The sequence below is a fragment of the Malania oleifera genome, chromosome 10 (genome assembly GCF_029873635.1).
Source record: "Malania oleifera isolate guangnan ecotype guangnan chromosome 10, ASM2987363v1, whole genome shotgun sequence".
NCBI lineage: Eukaryota > Viridiplantae > Streptophyta > Magnoliopsida > Santalales > Ximeniaceae > Malania > Malania oleifera.
In genome coordinates this window covers 91,369,506-91,390,290 of record NC_080426.1, presented here as the reverse complement: position 1 = coordinate 91,390,290, position 20,785 = coordinate 91,369,506, and the positions used below count along the sequence as shown (strand labels likewise).

At 36.5% G+C, this 20,785-nt stretch overlaps 1 protein-coding gene across 10 annotated transcripts in view; it reads left to right on the top strand.

Moving 5' to 3' along the window:
- Positions 1 to 19,962, top strand: part of LOC131166188 (uncharacterized) — a 48,166-nt gene extending 28,204 nt beyond the window's left edge. Inside the window, exons 5-6 of one of the 10 annotated variants that reach the window (XR_009139767.1) lie at positions 43 to 101; positions 19,659 to 19,962. The gene's annotated coding sequence lies outside the window, so the exon portion shown is untranslated. Of the gene's footprint in view, positions 1 to 42; positions 129 to 9,770; positions 18,588 to 19,658 lie in introns of those variants that run through there. The other 9 variants (XR_009139765.1, XR_009139766.1, XR_009139764.1 and 6 more) reach the window with 9 other exon arrangements.
- The last annotated feature ends 823 nt before the right edge of the window (positions 19,963 to 20,785 follow it).

The following is a 20,785-nucleotide window of genomic DNA, read 5'->3' as shown; positions in this document are numbered from 1 at the left end:
TGTGAAATTTTGTTTCTTTGCATCTTTATGTTGTTTTTACAGATGTCAATCACTTGATCTTGCCAAATATGCAAAGCCAATGCAGAGCACCATACTACATTGTAAGAGATCCTTCCATGCTTCTAGAGGTATTCCATTTGATCTTTAATTTGTTTTTGTTAGATTACAATTTGAAGGGTTAATTTGTGTTTAATGCTTTATCATTGATATATTCAATTTTGTTGGATTACAGTAACGTATGTCTACATATAATATGAACAGAGGGGAGACCTATGGCAGTGATTAGGTCTTCCAATTTTCACGGTTCCATTAATATAATATCAAAGTATGATCTTAAGACCTAAATCCTAATGTGTCACAGCCACCTCTAAACCACACCCTAAATCACATAATCCTATGCATGTCTGCCACTGTATGGGGGTCATCTGCGTCATCGTGGGCTGGAAGCAACTCCAGCAGTCCCCCAAAACACTTGTTGGAAAGGAATCTTGCGTCACTTCTTCTGTTCCTGTTCATTTGTCAATATCCACTTTTTTCGGAAAAACCAACACATCAAACCACCCACTGACATCCTCGATCTATAGTCTCATGAAATCTCATCGCTAGAAGCCCAGCCATGTGCCAGCCAAAGGTCAATAGCCTCAATTGCATGTGCCAGCATGTGACATCAAGCCTTGTTTTTTGATCTGATATGCTCCCACATGTCTTTGAAATCCCTTCATGAGCCAAAATATCAATTTGTTCATGTTTCTGCCTGAAGATCCGACCTTTTTTGGTTAATCACTTTCAGCACTTTGTTAATGATTGTTTCATACTAAATGATTGTTTCGTACTATGAGAGTCTGTTTATTAGAGGTAACTGAATTTATTGGGGTCCAAAACAGTGTTATGTTGATGTTCTTGTGATTTGTTTCAGTGTTTATCTGGTTTTTCATGTGCGCGTGATTTGTTCTGGTGGTGTAGTTTGTGTTGGGATGGAGTCCATGAATCTCAAAAGGATGCTTCCTTCCTCACTGGCATATATTACAACCTAAAAAGTTAGATGGCAAGAATTATGTACATTGGTCTAGGGCTGCCAAGATCTATTTGACATGCTTAGGTAAATCCGAACAATTGTTTCAACTTGACCACAGTGATGATAAATGGAAAGAAGTATGAGTTTAGGAAGATGCATTTGATTATCTCCATGCTATGGAATTCCAAATTGCACAGATAAGCATGCATCTAGATGGATGGAAGGATATTTAGATTACGTCAAACTTCTATATTCTAGTAATGTCGCTCATATGTACGAGATCTCTCCCCGGAGTACTTTCACTTACAATAGGAAGACATTAGTGTCACAAAATATATTGAAAAGATAAAGTCCACGAGGAACTTAACATTGTGCAACCATAACAGCCTATGTTCATGAAATGTAAAAGCAGACCGAGGATGTAATAGTCCTTCAGGTCCTAGTGGGTCTGAAATCTGAGTTCAAGGCAATTTGATCCCAGATGCTTGACACCTTCACTGATGCCTATTCTTGCTTCCTTTATGCTTCTTCCAATACACATTCCACAGCTCTGATTCCAGTGTTTCAATCTCTAGCTCCAAGAAGACTGCTTTTGTTGGTGACTCTGGTTTTTAACTAAGTCGTCATAGAATTTATTGGGGTGTTTCGAGTGTTCGTGGTGGAAGGGATGGACATGGTAGACAGGTGGAGGTCTCCTAACGGAAGTGTATTCATTGTGGACAAGGAGCTCATTTGGTTGAGCTGTGTCAGGATCTTCATGGTAAACCCCCACGTATCTTCAATGCAGCCATCACATATTCCATTTTCTCCAGTTCAGCGAGTGGGGGGCAATGTACTATATTTGTTTCAGTGGAAGAGTGTTCAAAGTTCCTGCTGTATTAGACATCCAAGCAAGCTTCTCTTCCTATTGCATCTCTTGCTCAAATAGGTAACCCTACAACTTGCTTTTCTTCCAATATTTCTCCCATTAGTTCTTGGGTTATAGATTCTGCTGCTTACCATATGACAGGTATAACCAATTTTTTGATCTCTATTATTCGAAAAGTTTACCTTGTATTACCTGATGATGGGTTTACTACTACTTTTAAGAGAATGGGGATAATACATCCTCTACTTACTCTGCCTCTCTCCCTTTTCTTTTTCCTTTTTTTTTCTTTTTAAATTTCGTGCATTCCTTAGTTTCCCTTTAATCTTATGTTAGCAAGATTAAAAAAAATCCATGAATTGTTTCATGACATTTTTGTTGTCTTTCGGGTTTAAAGACGAGAAAAACAATTAGTGGAGCACATGAAATTGGTGGACTTTACACTATGAGCTGCTATCTCGATCTACTGTATGCACTGCTGCTATCACATCTCTTCAAATTCATTGTCATTGTGGTCATCTTTGGTTAGACAAGTTAACATAGTTGGTTCATACTTTGAGTTCTATATCTAGTCTCGAGTGTGTGTCTTTTCGGAAAGCATCATTGTGTTTTGTTTTCTTTCCAAATAGACAAACAAGCAGTTATCCTTTTCATGTTAGTCAATTGTGATGTTTTGGGTCCTAGTTGGGTTGTGCTGAGGTTGGGTTTTTCAACATTTTGTTACTTTAGTAGATGATTACTCAAGGAGGACTTGGTTTTGGTTAATGAAGGATCATATGAGTTATTTTGTGTCTTTTGTGCCTTCTTTTCTAAGATAAAGACTCACTTTGATTTATCTACTTGGATATTTTATGGTGATATTGCTAAAGTAGTACTTTGGTGGTATCCAATTCTTTACCTATATGACTAAGTCTGGTATGGTTTATCCTTCATTGTGCTTACACTCCACAACAAAATGGAGTTGGAGAGAGGAAAAATGGACATATCTTAGAAGTCATTCATATGGTTAGATGAATGTCTCTTGTTCTAGTGTAATGTCATGCTCATTGCCCTCTCTTATTAACAAAAAGTCATCCTTTGTTTTTGGTGGCAAAGTATGCTATTGTGTTTTATCCTTTTGAATGCTCCTTTATTCTCTCTACCTCATTGTATAGTTGGGCATCTGATCTCTGTCCATCAGTTAACTCCAGGCCTGGATAGGTTGGATCCTCATGCTATCAATGTACTTTTTGGCCTACTTATCCACTTGAAAGGGACCTGCTTTGCCATCTCTACTTGTTTTTCTTTTTTTGGTTTTACCCTTAAAATTGAAAGGGAAGTTTTATAGGACAGCTATAAGACCAGCTATGCTATATGGATTAGAATGTTGGGTGACGAAGAAACATAATATCCAAAAAGTAAAAGTTGTCGAGATGAGGATGCTTAGATGGATGAGTGGTATAACATTGAAAGATAAATTAAGGAATGAACATATTTGTGGTAAGTTAGGTGTAGCTCCTATAGAAGATAAGATAAGGGAAGGACGACTCAGATGGTATGGACACTTGCATCGTAGGCCTTATAGTGCACCTGTGAGGAAGAGTGACTTGGTTACTGTGGGGGGCAGTAGAAGGGGTAGGGGTAGACCTAAAATAACTTGGGAGGAGATAGTGAGTAAGGATTTAATATCTTTGAATCTATCAAAAGAAATGGTCCATGATCGCATAAATTGACGGAAAAGGATTCATATAGCCAACCCCACTTAGTGGGACTAAGGCTTGGTTTTGTTGTTGTTGTTGTTGTACCAATGTTACCTTCTTCGAGGCTACATCATTATGATTCCTTGTGCCATTCCCTTCCTCTGCTTAGCCTTCTCGATTTTGACCTATTATCGCTGTCCAGTCATCATCCTGCATCTTCATCTCATTTGAGTCCTTCTAGTTGCTTGGATCATCCTAATTTATAGGTGTATACACAACAACTCAAGGAAAGAGAGCCTCCATCAAACATTACTGCTATTCCTTTGGCTTCTTTGTTTGATAATTCTGTTTTTTTAAGATGTTGATCATTCTATTGTTATCTGAAAAAGTAACTGCAGCTGTACCAACATTCAATCTCTAGTTTTGTTTGATATGATTTGTTACTCTTATCTTACTGTTTTTTTTTGTACTCTATTGACTGTTGCTCTTACTAAATCTGTCTCTAAAACTTTATCCCATTTTAGATGGTAGACTCAATGGTTGAAGAGATCTATGCATTATAGGATATACTTGGGGAACTGGTAGCTCTTCTTACTTGTAAGTGTGTGGTTGGTTGTCACTGGGCGTATACCATGGAGTTCAATGCTGATGGTTTTATGGCTCTTTTGAAGACTCACCTTGTTTCTAAAAGATATACCTTTGTAGACACTCCATATTGTCTGTGGCTTCATACAGCGAAGTTGGCCATTTTCTACAAATTTGTTTCAGTTTTCAAGTTTGCAAAAACCAAAAATCTATCAAAAAGGGTTTAAAATCAATTGTTTTCAAAGATATCTAGAGTTTGAGTTTCTTAGAGGGCTAATAAAATGTTAACTTTTTAAGAAGAAAATAAGATTTCTCACCATCTAAGGGCTTCCCTATCTCGTGGTAGGAGACCTTTTTTTCAAGAACCTCTTTTTTCTCATGCATATGTATGCACATGTCTCTCACATCACCAAACTCTCAAGTTTCATCAATCTCTTAAGGGAGTTATTTCTCTTCCGAGTTCATGTCCATCCCCCTCTCATCCTTGTTCTCATCTTTGCAGCTCACTGAAAATCAGAAATTAAAAGGGGATTTTGTGTCTTTCACCGTGCATGTATTACTCCTTCACCTTCTAAATACAAACTCTACAACCACACATATCCACACCCATTCATAATGTAATAAATCACAAAAATTGAAATAAAGCAAATTGAAACCTACAACAACGAACAAAAACAACGATCTTCAACCTTCATCTTTCAGTTTCCGTCTTTATGACACCTTCCTCTGCACTCATGTGCACCAAATTCATCAAATTGAAGCCCAAAACTCAGCAAAATATAAGAATGCAATAAACTCATGCAAGATTCACATTCGAACCCAACATCTCGAAAATTGAACCTTAGGTCTACTGAATTCAATCCAACTCTTTAAATCAAGGCTCAATTGAGCTTTAATTTTCAAATTGAAGTCCAATTGAAGCTTAATTTTCAAAATTGAAGCATGATTGACCTTTAATTTAGAAATTAAGGTTGAATTAAGCTCCAATTTAAAAATTAAGTCCAATTAAACCTAAAAAAAGAAAACCTGAAATCAAATTTCATCAAAAGCAATTGCTGCATAGAATACAAACTCAACATACATACCCTACTCAAAATCACTTGCATTTCACCCGGTTTCACTAAAATTCACTCACATCCCTCACACATTGCACTCACCACTTAATTCCAGCATTTCACATACAAATTTGCACACAAATTCAAACATCCCACTCTAACACACACAAGCTCGAACATCACACAAATTTGCACACAAATTCACACATTTTACACGCACATATTCACACTCAATTTTACAAAATCACACACGAAATTTACACATAATTTCACTACACCACATGCAAGGGGACACTTGGAACTTTAGCATTCATTTTGAACAATCCTAAGGGAATTAGGTGAGAGTAGTTAAGTGAATTTCTCTCCAGCTGCATGGCTGCCTGTATAAACAAGAGAGCCCCAACATTTGGGGAGGTTTTTTGGGGAAGGAGTCGTCGCTCTGCTGGAATGAAGAGTGAGTTGAGGGAAGAAGAGAAGGGTGGCCTGGATGCTGGAATTTAAAGAAAATCTCCGGAGGAAGGGAGCTAATCAACCATAGAAGGCAAAACAAGCTGTGCAGGGGCACCAAGATCACTCAAAGATTAAGTTCAATGTTCACAAACAATAGGTACAAGCTCTCCTCAATCCATGTTCAGTCTATCCTCACATAATTGAATGTATTTGGTTTGAAATGCAAAAATGAGTTCATCAGAATTGGTTCAAATTTGTCGGATGTTAGGCTGAAAATTATTTTTTGATGATCAGTTTGATGTTAGGATAAAAATATGTGGAAAATCACTGTGAATGTTAATTCAGAGATGATGTTGCAAAGCATTTCAAGTGTCAGATTTAAAAACACTGAAATTTATTCTGGTTGCTAAATTGTACATGATCTTGCAACATTGGTTTGGATGATAGATTGAGAATCATTTGGAAAAAAATGTTGTTTGGATGCTAGCTCATTCTGAAGATAAATTGGGGTTGAGCCATACAAACACCAGAATGTGAATCAGTTTGTAAATCAGGAATTAGATTCAAATCAGTGTTTCAAAATCATTCAAATCTTGTGAAACCATGTGAAAACAAGTCTTGTTTAAATGTTGAGAAAATCAGTTGGGTAAACCTGCGGATGTCAGATTGAAGGCCAGTGTGGTTAAGCTGGGTGAAATTCAGATCGAAAATCAGCTTGAAAAAGGAAAACAGAAGAAGAAGAAGAAATAGAGTAGGAGAAGAAGAGGAAGTAGACTAGGGATTAGAAGAAGGGGGATGGGAGGAGAGGCAAAAGCAGAGATGTACTTGGACAGATGGTTGCACAAGGAGCGATCGTGGTGACCGGAGACGCGGCTTCTAGTGGTGGCATGTGAAGATCTAGCAACATTTAGCAGTGGCAGCAGTCGAAGGCAACTCCTCACGATGAGCGGTGGCATGGTCTTGTCATGGCTGTGAGCTTGTGAAAGAGAGAGAGGAAGAAAGAAAGAGAGAGGCAATGTTTCTGGAGGTCGAACAGGTGGGGATGGCCACTTGGCTGTGTAGTGATGGTGGCGATGCCCATGGTGAGGCAAGGGCAGCAGTGTAGGTCCTGTATTGTGTACATGTCTTTCACTCATTTGATGTGTTTTGCTTATGTTGCATGCTTTAATGTGTCTTGCATGATTTGCATGTCTTTTTTTGTTAGTGCGCATGCTTGTGTGTGCATGCACACCCCTATGAGGAGAAACTTAATAAAATGGGACTATGTAGTCCTCAACCACCTCTTGGGGGGTGGAAAGTCTAGCAGAATCACTTCGAGTTCACTTGGTGGTGATTCTATTAAACTTTCTGATTTTGTGCATGCATTTCATTATACTTGTCTTTCTCGTATGATTTGCTTTCTTCTGCACTTTTTAGTTGATTGCATGGTGTTTAGTATGTCATCTGCATGTCTGGTGAGTCTGTGTGCTCCCCTTTCGAATAATGAATTCAATAACAAAGGCTGCATAAGTACCCTTTCAAAGCTTAAAGAGTGACAATTGTGTCCTTTCATGGTTTGTCAGATGTAGCTCACGTCTTTGAACAGAATTTCAGATAGGACATGAGCAGATTCAATATGAGTTTGAAGAGGGACACTTGTGTCTCTTCAGACTCTCCAGGATGAGATGAGACCCGTGTTTTTGAACGAAATTCTAAATAAGAAACGAGTGGATTTAATAAAAGAAACAGTAATGACTAAACCTTGAAATAAAACCTGAGGAATGATTGTGTCTCTTCAAGCTTCTTTAAAAAAATCAAGTTCGTGGAATTCCAAATAAGGCACAAATAGATGCAATAAAAGGAAACAACAATAAATGAGCCTTGAAATGAAAACTTGAGGAAGGATGATTGTGTTTCTTCAAGCTTCTTGGAGTAAATTGGAATGCACATCCTTGAATGGAATTCCATATAGGCTGTGGAAGGACTCGAAGAACTAATGAAAAATCCTGCAATGAGTCCATTAGTAGAAACATGAACAGGAATACTTGTCTCTCTTTTGGTTTCTAGATATGAATCTTGTGTTCTTGAAGGAAATCCCAGATTGGACATGAGCGAATTCAGCACTCAAAAGGCTGGAAATCATGGTAAATGGGAGTTTATTTGTGTGTTGCTTCAATTTGAAATAATCCAAGATTAATTTGGTACTTTCAAGAAATGAGTGTGTAGAGGGTGCTACTACCTTCCCCTTGCACAACCAAATTCCCAAGCCTGGCTTTAGTAGTGCAAACCGTTGACTATTAGTTCCTTTGGACCTAAGTGCAACTTAGAGACCGATAAACTGGTAGTTAATTAGATCGGTGTTCTAGTCTCACCTAGGAGGTTGGTGGCAACTCCATGGATTATGTATTTGACTAATATCTCACCCCCCATACGTTTCATTTATTCACTTCATATCGAGATTGCCACCTGATTGAGGCGATTCAGAGATCTATCCCCTCATGTAGAAGGTAGCCCTCTGGGTTGGTGCGACATACGGTTTGGATTATTTTGACACATTCTCATTGGTTAGCAAACTTGTCTTGATTCATTTGTTCATCGCCATTGCCCCCACCTATCATTGGCCTCCGCATTACTTAGATGTGAAGAATGCCTTCCTCTTTGGTGCTCTTCAAAAGGAGGTATATATGGAGCAGCCACTTGGATTTGTTGCTCAAGGGGTACTCTAACATTGGTGTGTTGTCTAAAAAAATCATTATGTGATTTTGAACAATCTTTTAGAGCATGGTTTGGTAAGTTTAGTGCTATTGTGCTTGAGTTTGGCCTTCAACGATGAACAGTAGATCATTGCTTATTTTATGTCATATTGCAAGTAGGATTTTGCTAATTGTATACGAATGTGATATCTCAAACGTACACGAGGAAGAGACCTCTTGTATTAAGATTAGGGTCACACTCATATTCAAGATTATGTATATCCTAATAAGACTAGAGATCCACAACTAGTTATTGTGTGTTTATTGGTGGTAACCAAGTTTTGAAAATGAAAATACAAAGTATAGTGGCCCATTCGAGTGCTGAACCTGAATATAGTAGGGCAATGGCTTACACAACATGTGAATTGGTTGGGCTGAAAAACATGCTGGCCTAACAAGGCATAATCTCATTTTGATGATAACAAATCAAGGTTACTAAATGTGTTTTTAAGTTAAGTTTCAGGACTCAAGTGATTTATGAAGTCAAGTGATTGTACTTGAAGATGTTTGTTGAAATTTAGACTTAAAGCTACAAGTCATGTGGAACATGAAGTATATTGAAGAATTGATCAAAGCTCAGATGATTATTGAAAGCTATACAACATGAAGACTTAGGATCTTAGTTGTTTTTATCTTGTTAAGTCTCATGTGAGTACTTCTATTCTCAATATTGAAGTTGAAGCTCTTAGGATTCATTCTGGACTTAGAGACCTGTTTTAGAACATGGAAAATATTTTCATAAGGTCGAAAATAAGTTTTCCAAGTTACCAATTTAAGTTTTGGAATTAAAATTTGAAAAACATTAAGTGGCTTAGTGGTCAGGTGACTGATGATTATCCATCAGGCAACTAATATGCTACTGCTGTGTTAATAAAGAAACAAAACAGGGTCAGGCGACTGAACTGCTACTGCCTGTTCTGATGCGCTAATTTGAATTAGCTCAGGCGACTAATCTCTTAGTTCAGACAGCTGAAGCGTATGTTTTAAACTTTCCTAAAGCGCTGATTTCTTTCTAAATTCACTTGGTTGAGTTTCCAAACTTGGAGCAAATTTGGGGAAAACGGTAACTAATTTTTCTACTCTATATAAAGATTATCTTTTCGCAATTTAGGGTAACCAATACTCACATACAATTCAAAAATTTGTGTTATACTCTTGAAATTCTTTCTGAAAAGCTGCTGTGAGTTCTTGCTGAAATACCTAGCGAAATTCTGATTTGATTCTCTGAAATCTACATCCTACAATCAGAATACTTGTGATATCTTCGTGATCCTCGATTTTATATTGATTATCCGAAGTATAGTGTGCTTTAAATTTGTACAAATTATGCTCTAGATTAGAGTTAGTTTCTTGTACGAAATGTATACTGTTGTTGTGCAAACTTGACAGTTCAGGGTTGTTGAATCGTTGCCTAGTGAGAGGGTGTTTCCGTTAGAGAGGGGTTTCCACCTTCGAATGGAGAGATGGTTGCTTCTTGTTCGACGAAGTGGTAAAGGAAGTCCTTATAGCGAGTTGCTTGAGGCAAGGACGCAGGCTGCTGGCTGAACCTTGTAAAAAACCTTGTGTTTTGCTCTTTTTCCCTATCTCTTGAATTCAGCACTTTATAAACTCTGTGTATGTTCTGATTGTGTTGGGAAATTTGCTGAAACACTGAGTATTGATTGTACTTATTTCAAGTTAACAAATTGATTTCCCTTGAAGGGTTGTATGATTTATATTATTGGCTGAAAATTCAGACAAGCTCTGAGACTTAAATCTGACTGTGGTTAAATAAGGTAAAAGCTATTGTTATTGTTTAAAGTAAAATCAGCTCAAGTATGTTATTCAAATTATTGAATCTTTGCGGTTATTTAATTGTTGCTGAAATTCATATTCTGATATTGAACTGTCCGAATACTGAATTAACTGAAATTTAAATTTGATTTGTATTTTCAGCATTCACATGTATATCTAGGATTGTTGATTGGTATAGTACGGTCACTGATTAGATTATTGTGATTGATATTAGAGTGTGGTTGTGGTGGTTTACATTAAAAGAGTTAAAATAAATTGAAATTCCGCTAAGTAATTTTTAAATATCCAATTCACCCCCCTCTTGGAATTACATCTTTAGTTTCAATTGGTATCAGAGCCCTAGTTGTAGTAAATCCTAACAAGTAGCTACACCAAAATCTCTTTGTCTAGACCTCCTATCTTTCGTGGTGTTAACTACACTTTCTGGAAACAATGCATGAGGATATTTTTGCAAACCATGGACTAGAAAGTCTGGAAAGTAGTTACCGAAGGCGATTTTGTGCCTTCCAAGACTACAGATAGCAAAGTAGTTCCCAAGGATGAAATTGAACTAAATGAAACTAACATGAAACGGCTGCAAATTAACTCTAGTGCAATGAATGCATTATATTGTGCACTAGATGCTAATGAGTTCAATAGGATTATAGGATGCAAATCTGCTAAGGAAATTTGGGACAAGTTAGAAGCCACCTATGAGACAAGTGTAGATATTAGGGATAGTAGGATTGACATGCTCACTAGCAAGTATGAGGCTTTTAGGATGAACCTTGAGGAGTCCATTACTAGTATGTATACTAGGTTCACCCATATAATTAACTCTCTTAATGCAATAGGAAAAAACTATTCTAAACACGAGATGATTAGGAAAATCCTTAGAAGACTTCCTCCCATTTGGGGACCTAAGGCCACTGTGATAACTGAAGGCAGAAACTTGAAGAATACTTCCCTAGATGAACTCATAGGATCGCTTCACACGTATGAAATGACAATAAACGAAAGAACTATTGAAGTTAAATAAAAGAAATCAATAGCTCTTAAAGTTTCAAAGGAAAGTTCAAGTGAGGAAGAAGATAATGAGTTAAACGATGATGATTAAGCCCTATTCACTAAATGTTTAGACAAATTCTTCAAAAAGAAAAAAAAAAAATTTGCTAGAAAATTTAGAGGAACTAAAACCGACAAAGGTGAATCAAGCAAGAAAGAAACAAAGGCTGAACCCCCGACTTGTTATAACTGTAAAAAGGTAGGACATATAAAGTCTGATTGTCCACAGCTTAAGAAAGATGTTAAGAAGAAGAAAAAGAAAGCAATGAAAGCAACGACTTAGGATGACTCTAGCTCAAGTAGCTCAACAAGTGATTCAAGTGATCAAGAAATAGCCAACCTGTGCTTCATGGCAAGAGATGACGAGGTAAACTCTTATTCAAACTCACCTATAGAATCAAGTGATGAATCTTGTAATGACTCATGTGAGAGCATGTCTTTGTATAATGAAATTCAAGCTGAATTATTCTTAGTACATAAGAGGTTCATAAAAGTGTCCAAGAGAAACATCACACTAAAAGGACAAAATGAAATGTTAATGAACCAATTAGAGTCATCAAAATCGGCTGAAAAAGAAAAAGACCCGGCTATTGATGAACTTGAAAGTAAAATAAACCATATGGCTAAAGAACTAGTAAAACTACAAACTAACTATAAAGGAATAAAAGATTCAGAAATATTTCATCTTGAGATTAAAATGGAAGATCAAACTAAAATTATTTACAATTTTACTAGAGGAGAGGAGAACTTTGAGAAACTAGTTGGATCACAAAGAATGTATTTGGATAAGGAAGGCATAGGATTTAATGGAGTTGAAAACAAGAAGAAAAAGAACCTTTACATGCAGTACTTTGTAAAAGCTTCAAAAAATTATGTAAGCACATCTTCAACCAATGCATATGAACACATTACGTGTTTCTTATGTAAGGAGAAGAGACACATAAAATTTGAATGTCCATTCAAGAGAAATAATGTTAAAACCAAAAAGGTATGGAGAGTTAAAAATGAAACTAAAACAAACTCAGAAAGATTTAAGAAGATTTGGGTACCAAAAGTAACATCTTAAATCCCTTTTTGTAGGTATGTTTTAGGTCCACCCCATCAAAAGACAAATGCTACTTGGATAGTGGATGCTCAAGGCATATGATCAGAGAAAAGTCCAAGGTCACCTCTTTGACACTTAAGGATGGTGGACATGTCACTTTCGGAGATAATGTTAAAGGTAGAATTATCGGCATCAACTAAGTCGTTAAGGAACCCTCCTTGGTAATTGATAATGTTTTATTGATAGAAGGGTTAAAGCATAATCTATTTAACATTAGTCAACTAAGTGACAAGGGTTTTGATATACATTTAAAAAGGATAAATGCATAGTTGAACATACTGAAAAGAATGAAACAGTGTTTATTGCAAATCGGGTCGAAAATGTGTATTGCATAAACTTTGAAAACCTGGTCTCTCAAGAAGTTAAATGCTTCACAGCTTTAAATGAAGTTAGTTGGCTATTTTCATAAAAGATTAGGACACGCTAGCATGGACCTGTTGTCCAAATTAGCTAAAAAGAACTTAGTCAAGGGGTTACCTAACACAAAGTTCATAAAAGACAAGGTGTGTGATGCTTGCCAACTTGGGAAGCAAACCAAGACAAGTTTTAAGAAGAAGAAACACATCTCCACTAGTAGGCCACTAAAACTAATTCATCTTGACTTGTTCGGACCTACTAAAACACAAAGTCTAGGAGGAAAGTAATATGATTTTGTCATTGTTGATGACTACTCCAAGCTTACCTGGGTATTATTCTTATCCTTCAAAGATGAAGTGTGTAAAATGCTAACCACCTTGTGTAAGAAACTTCAAGATGAAAAAGAGTATGACGTTCTACACATTAGAAGTAATAGAGGTGGAGAATTTAAGAATAAAGATGTTGAAAACTTCTGTGATGAAATGAAATTTCTCACAACTTTTCAGCTCCACGTACACCTCAACAAAATGGAGTCGTTGGAATGGAAGTTCGTAGAGAATCACCCTAAGGACCAAATAATAGGTGGACCATCATGAGGGGTGTCCACTAGATCTTCATTGAAGAATCTATGCAATAATTGTGCGTTCCTATCTCAAGAGAAACCTAAGAACATAAATGGAACAATCAATGATGATTCATGGATAGTAGCCATGCAAAAGGAACTAAATCAATTTGAAAGATATAAAGTTTGGAAGTTAGTTCCTAGACCTGCTGATCATTCGATAATTGGCACCAAATGGGTTTTTAGGAATAAAAAGGATGAGAACACAATTGTAGTCTGCAACAAGGCTAGACTAGTAGCACAAGCTTACAATCAAGAATAAGGTGTAGATTATGATGAGACCTTTGCTCCTGTAGCTATAATGGAAGCAATTAGAATGCTACTAGCCTATGCATCTCACAAGAACTTCAAACTCTACCAAATGGATGTGAAAAGTGCATTTTTGAATGGATACATAAATGAAGAAGTATATGTAGCACAACCCCCTGGTTTTGAGGACTTTCATTTTCCTGATCATGTGTTTAGACTAACAAAAGTCCTATATGGATTAAAACAAGCTCCTAGAGCTTGGTACGAACGATTGAGTGGCTTCTTGTTAGAAAATGACTTCACTAAAGGAAAAATGGATAGTGCCCTGTTTATAAAGTCTAAGAAAAATGATATGCTCATCATACAAATCTATGTTGATGACATTATCTTTGGTGCTACAAATGAGGAATTATGCAAGGAATTCACAATGCAAGATGAGTTTGAAATGAGCATGATGGGCGAGTTGATGTATTTCCTTGGTCTTCAATCAAACAAGCTAAAGCTTTAACATTTATCAATCAAAGTACATAAAGGACCTACTCAAGAAGTTTGATATAAAAATGGCAAACCATTGGGAACACCAATGAGCACCTCTATTAGTCTCTACAAAGATGAACAATCAAATACTACCATGGCATGATAGGTAGCCTGCTTTATTTGATGGCTAGTAGACTTGATATTATGTTCAATGTCTGCATGTGTGCTCGATTTCAAGCGGCACCTAAAGAATCTCACCATATTGGCATTAAAAGAATCTTAAGGTATTTGATAGGTACTATAGACTTAAGACTATGGTATCCTAAAGATACAACTTTTGAGATAATCATCTATTTAGATGCAGATTATGTCGGATGTAAAATAGACCAAAAAAGTACAAGTGGTACTTGCCACTTCTTAGGACGATCTCTAGTATCTTGGTTTTCCAATAAACAGAATTCCATGGCATTATCCATTGCTGAGGCTGAATACGTAGTAGTAGGTAGTTGTTCTGCACAAACGTTGTATATGAAACAACTTAAGGACTTTAATTTGGAATATCTAGCTGTACCAATTAAATGTGATAATACCAGCGCCATTAATATTTCCAAAAATCCAATATCTCACTCTAGGACCAAACATATTGACACAAGACATCCTTTTCTTAGAGATCATATGCAAAAGGAAGATATTATTCTTGAATTCGTAAACACAGATATACAATGGGCAGATATTTTCGCAAAACCTTTTTCAGAGTATAGGTTCATCTCAATACAATGAGAATCAGGTTTATTGCACTATAGAGAGGTGGTTTGAGAAGGAGAAGTTCATAAGAATGAGTGGTTGAGTCAAAAGAGCAAGTCAAGATTATTGAAGGATAAGCAACTGACATTTAGCTCTTAGTCGACTAGACTAATACTGACTTACGAATATTTCAAGTTCAGGCCCATCAAGCGACTGACTCTTTGAGCTTAGTCAACTGACTCACTACTGACCTGTGAGATTTTAATGCACATACAAGTCAGGCGATTGACAGTATTAGGTCAGGCAACTAACCCGCGGAGATATAAATACTTTATGTTTGTAAAAGCCCTAATTTTTTCGAACCTCAGTTTACTTTCCGTCATTCTCTCCTCTTCTAAAGTCCATTCCTTCATTTCCAAGTGCTCTCCCACGAAGATTTCACCGATTAATCTTCACAAAACCTTCACATCTTTCTTCCTACTCTCATTTTAGAAAATTCTACCAAACACTTTCTCAAAAATCATGCCAAAGACCAAGCAAAGTGCAAACAGAAGCTCCACTTCTAGGAAGGATGATACTCAAGATATTGAAAAGTGGTTGGTCACTCCCCAAGCAAGAAGAATGTATCGCGAACACATTAGATCTACCGAACCTATTCTCGGTAAGATTTTGGATGTTTCTTTTATAAGAAAGGATTTTCTCAATATCTTGCCAATGTTTAATGCTTTGGGTTGGGAAAGATTTATTACGTGTCAAGCTAGGGGTGTATATCCTAACTTACTTAGGCTATTCTATGCAAACATGGTAAAGGGTGATAATGTGTATTCCACAACGGTCATGAATAAGGCATTTGCTTTAACTTCTCAAACACTAGCCATTAGATTTAGAATCCAAGAAGACGAGTTTGAATGTCCAAAACTTGGACAATCTTGGATTATGGCTCAAGGCTTTAATCTTGAGGAATTCTTACCACTAATAATGGCCGAAGCACCTGTTTATTTTGGTCACCCTCCGCTATACCGGCAGTTAAATCTAGAAGCTAGAATAATACATAACCTCATTACGTACAATATTTTACTTAGGCTAGGGTCACATGACCATCTATCCTATTTGAATTGTTTCGTAATGTGTGTTTGTATAAGGGGAAACACCTTGATCTGCCCAATCTAATTCTAAGATGGATGATATCAAGAGAAGAAGCAAGAAGGGTAATTCTTCCTTATGGAGGAATTTTAACCTTAATCTTTGAACATCTAGGAATCACTACCTCATCCACATTGTTCGTCAAACGAACCCATTATGACTAATTTTCATCCACTACTATTAAGCAAATGGGATATGAAAAGTATCAGGACCTCAGATGGATTCCTAAACCTGGTAGGGCACGTAGAGATGATGTGGGATTCTAGGCTGATCAGCAATAGGCTCCAAAACCACAACAGGATGCACCACCAGCACTTGATGCTCCTTCATGGTTTGTAGACTATCGTCAGCATATGGACTCACAGTTGAGTGCATTTTAGGGAGAAATGAATACAAATTTTGGCGCACTTTAGTCCAGCTTCACTTCCTTTGATCAGAGGCTCGGACGCCTTGAGCGCTATAAGGGTGGTCCTTCTTCTTCAAGAGGGAAGGCTCCCATGGAAACAAGCTCGGGAGGTGATGATGATGATGCTGATGATGATAAGGAGGAGGGTACTGAATCAGATGGTGATAATGAAGATGGTACAGACTAGATGTCATTTTTTTTAATTTATTTTATTACAAACTAATGGGTTGTAATATTTTCATACTTGATATTTCTCTTGGTTGCTTAGATTTCTTATCATTTTCTTTTGTTATTTTGGATATTCTGTAATGAATGCTGATTTTAGATCTTCTTTCTTGCTACTTCTTGCTGTTTTATTTTGGATATGTAGTAATACATGCTGACTATGGTTTTTCTTAAATATTCTTTGCATGTTAATTGTTGGATATCCTGTTGGACATCTTGCCAGATCTCTCTTGAGAATTGCATGCTGCGTTTTGGACCGTGTATTTGTGAACTGAATGCTGATTTTTGGTCCTATGATGATTTGCATGTTACTTCTCTGCATTAATCCTTTTTGTTGATGTCAAAAGGGGGAGAAGTGTGGCAAAATGATATAGGGTCATGTTAGAGAAATGATAAGTGATAGCAAAGCAAAAGTGCTCGAGTATTGATGTGTTTTGCATGTTATATTCATGTCGAATGTATATTTATGGTAAATGTTATACATGTTGATGAGTAGTTTATACTGAATGTGTTATGCATGCTGAATGTGCTTATCTTATGAATGTATTGAATATTATATATTATCTAAGGAGATATTACATTCAGGGACAGTCATGCATGTTATTTTGTTATATGGCTTTGAAATTGTTAATATTCATGTAATAACTTGTTAAGGGCAATCTTAATGTAAGGGGGAGTCTTATCAAGACTCTCATTTTACTCCTTATTTGTCATCATCAAAAAGGAGGAGATTGTTAGTAACAAGGGTTAATCTCGTTTTGATGATAACAAATCAAGGTTACTAAATGTGTTTTTAAGTTGAGTTTCAGGACTCTAGTGATTTATGAAGTCAAGTGATTGTACTTGAAGATGTTTGTTGAAGCTTAAACTTAAAGCTACAAATCATGAGGAACATGAAGTATATTGAAGAATTGATCAAAGTTCAGATGATTATTGAAAGCTATACAACATGAAGACTTAGGATCTTAGTTGTTTTTATCTTGTTAAGTCACATGTAAATACTTTTGTTCTCAATATTGAAGTTGAAGCTCTTAGGATTCATTCTGGACTTAGAGACCTATTTTAGAACATGGAAAATATTTTCATGAGGTCTAAAATAAGTTTTCCAAGTTACCAATTTATCTTTTGAAATTAAAATTTGAAAACACTAAGTGGCTTGGTGATCAGGCGACTAATATGCTACTGCAGTGTTAATAAAGAAACAGAACAGGATCAGGCGACTGAACCATCAAGGTCAGGCGACTGAACTGCTACTGCCTTGTTCTGACGTGCTAATTTGAATTAGCTTAGGCGACTGAAGTGTATATTTTAAACTTTCATAAAATGCTGATTTCTTTCTAAATTCACTTGATTGAGTTTCCAAACTTGGAGCGAACTTGGGGAAAACGGTAACTATCTTTTCTACTCTATATAAAGATTATCTTTTCGCAATTTAGGATAACCAATACTCACATAAAATTCAAAATTCGTGTTATACTCTTGAAATTCTTTTTGAAAAGCTGCTGTGAGTTCTTGTTGAAATACCTAGCTAAATTCTGATTTGATTCTCTAAAATCTACATCCTACAATCAGAATACTTGTGATATCTTCGTGAGCTTCGATTTTATATTGATTATCTGAAGTATAGTGTGCTTTAAATTTGTACAAATTCTGCTCTAGTTGAGAGTTATTTTCTTGTACTAATTGTATATTGCTGTTGTGCAAACTTTGACAGTTCAGGGTTGTTGAATCATTGCCTAGCGAGAGGCTGTTCTTGTTAGAGAGGGTCTCCACCTTCGAATGGAGAGAGGGTTGCTTCACCTATTCAATGAAGTGGTAAAGGAAATCCTCATAGCGAGTTGCTTGAGGCAAGGACATAGACTGCTGACTGAACCTTGTAAAAAATCTTGTGTTTTGCTCTTTTTTCCTATCTCTTAAATTCAGCACTCTATAAACTGTGTGCATGTTCTGATTGTGTTGGGAAATTAGCTGAAACACTGAGTATTGATTGTATTTATTTCAAGTTAACAAATTAGTTTCCTTGAAGGGTTGTATGATTTATATTATTGGCTGAAAATTCAGACAAGCTCTGAAACTTAATCTGACTCTGGTTAACTAAGGTAAAAGCTATTGTAATTGTTTAAAGTAAAATCAGCTCAAGTATCTTATTCAGATTATTGAATCTTTGAGGTTATTTAATTGTTGCTGAAATTCAGATTCTGATATTGAACTGACTGAATACTGAATTAACTGAAATTTAAATTTGATTTGTAATTTCAGCATTCACATATATATCTAGGGTTGTCGATTGGTATGGTACGGTTGCTGATTAGGTTATTGTGATTGATATTACATTATGGTTGTGGTGGTTTACATTAAAAGGGTTAAAATAAACTGAACATTCGCTAAGTAATTTTAAAATACCCAATTCACCCCCTCTTGGGATTACATCTTTAGTTTCAAAACATGTTGGAAGAGCCAGGTTTGCCAATCTTGGCCTATTGTGTTGATTTGTGATAATTAGGCTTGTATTCATGTTACCTTCTAATCTAGTCTTCCATGAAAGAACAAAGTACATAGAAGCACTGTCATTTCTGTCTGGAAGAAACTTGAGCAGAAGCTCATTGGAACCACTCATGTGAAGTCGGAAGACCAATTTGCTGATCTGTTCACTAAAACTTTTTTCTTTTTCTGGGTTTTTTTTTTTTTTTTGGGGGGGGGGGGGGGGGGGGGGGGGGGGGGGGGGGAGTGTTATTGGTTATTTAGTATTATTACCTACATTAGTATCTCGGAGTGAGGGTATTCTGGGTCATTCTGATGTTCTTGACAAATATTACCAATAGAGGCGTAGACATATGGCTGTGATTAGGTCATTCAATTTAGGGAATACTGAACACTTTTCTTTCCTACTTGATTTTGCTCAACAGCAAATTTTTTGAATTGAGTGGAGGTGAGTTGCAGTTACTTAGAATCAATTAACAAAAAAATGCCTCTACAGAATTGGAATCTGGCTCAATCCAACAGCCCATCTTTTTTAGGTTTGTATATATATATATTTGATGTTTTTTGTTCAATATCCTTTTCTAGAATTTTGAGTTTCTTAGTGATAATAATATTTGAACAATTTTGCAGGAACTTAATTTAGGTGGAGAGAAGATAAGTTGGTTTCCAACGCCCAACTTGTACCGACATATTAACTGTATTGGCTTCTCGGGATTTAGTTTCAAATTCTTTTGGTTTGCCGAAGAGTTTTGTATTTGCGTTTTTCATGTGAAGGGACCAGATGAGCTTTTGCAGCAAAAAATGCCTTGCTAAAAGGAAAGAATTTGGAATCTCCTAGTTTTTAATTTTTGGTAGTGTAATGCAAAAAAATTGTTGCCAGATTGTGGAGTTTGAAATGAAATCAGACATACTAACATCAGCCATACTTTTTATACGTGAGACTTCAATTTAGCAGTGTGTGTGTGTGTGTGTGAGAGAGAGAGAGAGAGAGAGGTTGCACTATGGTCATAAGACGCACTTCAAAGGAAAATTGAACTCTATAATCAACATCATGGTCTTTACATGTCATACGCAAACCACGTTAATAATTGGTTTCTTGGATATACTGTTACCAGTTTTATAGTCAGCACGTTCTCTCCAAAAAACAGTGGCAAATCAAAGAAGGGTGTTGATTTTTTCATGCTGCTTTCATGCCAAACAAACCACTTAAGATCCAAATCCCAGAAACATAAGGGCCAGTGCTGATCCTCTGCTTTCTTTTACTTATCAATCTTCTTTCTCTATACTCTCATCTTTGTCCTCAGTTTTGTTTCAACCGCGACTCTTCCCCCTCCATCTTCATTTGTCAACTCCGAGGCATATACTTTTGCCTCTCACCGACTCGGTGGTTCACTTCTCCTTCCGCCTCTGTTCAGGCAGCAACCAGCAGTAGCAGCAGCTACGAGTGATTTCTTTTGCGCCCAGCCACACGTGACGTTAGTTACCCGCCATATTTCAGAACCTACTGGTCAATGTTGTAGCAACAGTAGCTTCTCAAGTATTGGAGTGATGCACTGAACCCTAGTTCTAGTGGGTGACTATGAATGTGATTGAAGGTGTACTTCCCAAGAAGGGGGTTGAATGGGGTTTTCAAAAATTTCTTTATAAAATTTTTGGTTAAGTATAACCCTTTACAATTTAGTATGATGATAAACACAATCCCTTTTCAATTTAACTTGATCACAGTCACAATACCAATAATATCACAACGCTACTAA